The sequence below is a fragment of the Anser brachyrhynchus genome (genome assembly GCF_964034855.1).
Source record: "Anser brachyrhynchus genome assembly, chromosome: 2".
Taxonomy (NCBI): Eukaryota; Metazoa; Chordata; class Aves; order Anseriformes; family Anatidae; genus Anser; species Anser brachyrhynchus.
The window spans coordinates 76,660,900-76,666,560 of NC_137695.1; positions in this window are offsets into that span (position 1 = coordinate 76,660,900).

The window sequence follows — 5,661 nt, forward strand, 5'->3', positions numbered from 1 at the left end:
ATGAAATATGCATAGCTCTTTTGAAATATGTCATATTTTTATCTCTGGTTGTTGGGGCTGCACCGGGATATGTTTTGCCTTTAGAGAAGTAGTAACTTGCCAGCTTGGACTGCTGGGTGGTGGGGAGTGGGTACAGAAGAGGTACTAAAAGTGATTTTATTACTTCCCATTCAACTCCATGAAAAACAAACAAACAAACAAACCTCACTTGACCCTCAGGCAGTATGGAGGTTTAATCTTTGCATATGTTCTATTGGATAGGTGTATCCATCGTATTCCTGCCTTCAGTTATGTTGATATTACAACTGGCAGATGCTGATGCAATATTTTTGGTTTTAACTTTTTTTTTTTTTCCTTGAAGCTGTGATTTCAAGTTCATCTTCACATGTAGTGGGACACTCTTAACTAGGTTGCTAACTGTTCTTTACTGTTTGTTTTCTTTCTTTTTTTTTTCTCAACATATTCTTGCTGTTTTTGGAAAAAGAGAAAGCCAAAAATTTCTTTCTCTCTTTTGTACTAAATAAGAAGAAATCTATTGTTTGAGGATGTATTGCATAAGATACCTGTGAATCTTGTGCAGCTGTTCGTTTCTTAATTTAGTCACAAAGAGAACCTCCTTACTTTGTCTCTTCTTGAAGGGATATTATCTATTTAAAAGTTTTGGAACAATCTAAATATTTTATCTGCCTTTTTTTTTTTTCCCAAATATTAAATTTGTAAGTTCTTCTGATGTTTCAAAGCAATGTTTTGACCATCCATAGTATCCCCCAAAATAAAGAGAACAAAATGAAATTGAAAAAAGGTTTATTTTACTATTTTGATGCAGTGCTATTGTGAACTTCCATACAGAGACGTGTGAATTGTTTTTTCTGCCTAAAATCTTTGGTAACATATAGTTAAGATAAATCAGACATACTGAAGGGGATCTACAGGTAAATGCACCATTTTCCATGTAAACTTAGTCACATAATCAGTTTATTTTATTTGTTTGTATAACTTGTAAACAACAGTGGCAGAAAAGAAATGTTCTGAACATCTTTAGAATATGAAAGAAGAGTAGGAATCTGTGGTATGTAGCATCCCAAATTACTTTCAATTCGCTGAAGTTCATCTTTCTTTTCTTCTGAGAATGTATTTTCGGCATTTAGAAGAGTGTTTTTAATGAAAATACACATTAATAAACATGGAATCATACATGGTTCTACAGTTTCTGTTTTTTGAGTGTTACAGTTCTGTTGAGATATTTAAATACCTTAAGCTCTTTATGCAGGTTTTTTATGGGTGCAACTCCATTAACAGTAATTACAATTACACTGTAGAAATAATGTAGGAAGAAGGGAGCGAATCAGTTTAAACAGCTATGGGAGATTCAGCTATCCTTCTACAGATGCCCTCATGAGTAAATAGACTCTGAAATCAATGAGACCAATTATGGCTTAGTTTACCAGTAAAAATGAGAAAATGTTAACTGTGAGGGTGTCTGTAGCAGCATAGAACAGGGGTAGCCAAGCCAGTTCTAAATGGACCAGAGACCAGGAACACTACAGCTGCATCACCAAAGTGGGGGGAGGTTCATGTAAACCACGCTTTCTGCTACTGTGACTCGCCTAATCCTGGTGTCCAGGATAGCTTATTTGCCTTGGATAACTGTTACATCTGTTTGGTTCTGTCTGCAGTCAGTAACATTAGGTCAGCTGCATCTGGTAGGACTGGGATTTTCTTGACAGGACTGGGATTTCTAGCTCTCAGGTCATAATTTCAGAAGAGGCTTGGAGCAGCATACAAAAGTAGCTTTTATATCATGCTGTAAGCATATTCTCAAATGTTATTGCTGTCTATCTACCATGAATATGCCTAGAAAAGATTACTTGGCAAAATCAAATGCCTGTGTTCATCTCCATGAAATTTTTACTTTTGAAAAATTATTATTTTAAAAATGACTCTGAGGCATGTATTTTATTCTTTGTTGATTTTCATGTGAGTTTCTATTTATATGCATGAGTCCATAAATATTGAATTATACCTAATTCTAAAAATCTAAAATCCCAGTCCTTTTACACCATTCAGCAATGTTAACTGAAAAAAAAAAAAAAAAAAAAAAAAAGCAACCTCTTCCTTCGCCACCCCAAAGTAAAAAATGGGAACTGAAATGAAAAAAACTGTCCAAATTTTTCTTGCTACCTGCGTACTCCAAGTGAGTGTTTAAGAAGATGTGTATAGGCTGGGAGACTGTTAGTTGAGAAGTTCTGGACAACTGGATCTCTGTTGAGTCCAGTTATGATTAACTGCTGAGAATGTCTTAATCTGAGTGGGTGGCTGATCTATTTGAGCTAGTGTAGCTAAAACTGAAACAGAAGCAGAATAAAATAAACAGTGTCGTCAATGAGACTGTATTATATGGGGCATTGCATTACAAGTCTGCAGGCAATAGAAAAATAAAATTTGATTAAAGACCATTCCATATTCCATCCTAAGTCAGATATGAAATTAATTTCTGTATCATTAGCCTAAAAATGATAAACTCAATGAAAATTCAGTTTATTTTTAACACTAATATTCATTTGCTGCTTATGATCCTTTAACTGGTTTTCAAACAACTGAGTTATACAGGAAGACAAAAGGTTAAATTTGTTCTCATTTGAATTTACTTACACAGGCAAGGATAGTTTAAATTAAAGGATATATTTATTTATTTATATATATTTTTTGGTTCCAACAGGTTTTAATCTTTTTACTTGACTTGTATTCTGATGAAGCAATGTTTCAGGTATACAGATACTGATTTCTAAATAATAAAATCTTACTGAACTAATACACAATGATATATAGTGGAAAAAAAAACTAACTTTCCATGTATATTGAGGAAATGGTGATGAATCCAAAATTAATTGTTTCACAAATTATTTTTCATGATGAAATGATTAAACACAATACAGTATTAAACATGATATTTTTAGATTTGTTTTAAGATTATGTGCTCACAGAGGGTTATAATTACAGGAGCTCTACCATTCATGGGTTTATGAGGCTCAGTACACACAATTTTTTTCTCTAAGTGCAACACACAGATTTTAATTAGTTAATTTAGCTATTTAATCCAAGTGCTTTTTTAAAGCTTTCTCAGTGAGAAAATGAAGTATTGGAAAGAACTGTCATTCTTTATATAAGTCAGGATAGCAATCCTCCTTTTGACATAACTTGCTGACATAACTTCATTGGAATTCCCTTATCATCATAGAGCTCAATGTCTTCATAACTGCAACTTGACAAGATAACAAAGAAAAATCCCTCCCTGTTTATTAATTACAAATGTATCTAAATCGTTCTCACTTTTTTTTTTTCCAGTAACTTTGTTATTTGTCTTTTCCTTTTGGATATGTAATTCCTTTATTGAACATGACTTCTCTTTTCATGCAAGAAATCACTTTTTCAGGCCATTTAAAATACAGCCTTAAAACACAAATTTTATAAAGATTTTATCTTACACATGCACTGTCAAAAAGATGAATGTGGTAACTCTGTTTTCCTTAGTTTTGATATCTGGTACTCAGGTTTTGATGAAATGAAGGGAATATATTCTGAGTAACAAGAGATGAACTGATGATTGCAACTGACATAAAAGTGTGGTTTTATTCTATTGTTATACAAAGGTTGAACTCATGTAATAGGGACATTGCCTTAGAATATAATTTGTAGAAGACTATGTAAGATAAACATTAATAAAAAAGATGGAGAAGGATATTAAATACAGAGATAACTAAATATGTAGATAGGCATTGAGTATTTTCACATAAAAAAATTGCATGGAAAAAATCAGAATCATAGAATATCCCGAGTTGGAAGGGACCCATAAAGATCATCAAGTCCAACTCCTGGCACCACACAGGTCTACCCAAAATTTTAGACCATGTGACTAAGCACACAGTCCAAACGCTTCTTAAATTCAAACAGGCTTGGTGCAGTGACTACTTCCCTGGGGAGCCTGTTCCAGTGCGCAACAACCCTCTTGGTGAAGAACCTCTTCCTGATGTCTAGCCTAAACCTCCCCTGCCTCAGCTTGACCCCATTCCCACAGGTCCTATCACTGGTGATTAAGGAGAATAGGTCAGCGCCTGCCCCTCCACTCCCTCTTGTGAGGAAGCTGTAGACTGCAATGAGGTCTCCCCTCAGCCTCCTCTTTTCCAGGCTGAACAGGCCAAGTGACCTCAGCCGCTCCTCATATGTCTTCCCCTCTAGGCCCTTCACCATCTTTGTAGCCCTCCTCTGGCCACTCTCCAACAGTTTAATGTCCTTTTTGTACTGTGGTGCCCAGACCTGCACACAGTACTCGAGGTGAGACCGCACCAGTGCAGAGTAGAGCAGGACAATCCCTTCCCTCGACTGACTAGCAATGCCGTGCTTGATGCATCCCAGGATACGGTTGGCCCTCCTGGTTGCCAGGGCACACTGCTGGCTCATATTCAACTTGCTGTCAACCACAGCCCCCAGATCCCTCTGTGCAGGGCTGCTCTCCAGCATCTCATCACCCAGTCTGTATGTATAGCCAGGGTTGCCCCATCCCAGGTGCAGGACGCAGCACTTGCTCTTGTTAAGCTTCATGCAGTTGGTGATCACACAGCTCTCCAATCTGTCCAGAATGTTCTTTGAAAAGTCAAACTTTAATAGTGCATTTTTTTCCACAATAAATTGCTATTTTTATTTATTTATTTTTTACCACCATTGAAAAATAAATAGATTTAATCTTTTTTAATCTTATTTTAGTTTTTGTTCCCCTGTCTCATATGTAGCTCAAATCCCATTATGGTCAGAGCAAGCAGTCACATTCCTCACTTTGTTAGGAAGTCCCCTCTGCTTCCTTCTTTGTAAGACATTGTATGTATTTTGTCTAATCATTGCAAGAAATTTGCCATCAAGAGAGTGTACCTGTTGTGCTCAGGAAAAGCTGTGTAAAATAAACTGCTGAGAGATCGTAAACTGTCCGGGGTAGAGTTTCTGAAACTGAAGCAGTACTTTAAAGAACATCACACTGAGATACATGCTATAAGTGAAGGTTATAACTGCAAATATTTATTGTTACCTTTATAACATCTTCCCATTATTTTCATAACTTTTAACTGATTAAACAATTAACCACTTACGTTTTCATGATGTGGTATGTTGGATTTAAGTAAAATATTTAAGCAAACATTAGCATTTCAGTGTCAGTTATCAAATATAAATGTTCGACTTGTTGGTATGTCTGACTTAAATTGTGCTGACTGGTTTAAAAATTTCTGAAAATGTATGTTTTTGAACACCTACTCTATCACCAGAAAACAAGCAAACTTTGAAAATGACAGTTCAGAGACATGCTTGGGGGCAGATGTACAACATAATTACCTATGATTAACCTGAGGTACTGCTAAATTTAACCTTCAATCCACAAAAATAAAAGTTAAGTAAACAGCTTTTCTCTGCAGATGAGCTAGAATTAAAACACCTTCTACCTTCTGCTCTACTGCCTGCAGATGTTTCCAGAAGCAGCTGGTGCATAAATACCAGCCGTATCACACCCGTGCCAAGGAAAAAAAGGATGGGGTACAATGTTGAATGAGTGACAGCTACATTTCTTACCTATGGGTGGTTAATCTCTAAGATTTACCTCCTATCACAGACAGACAA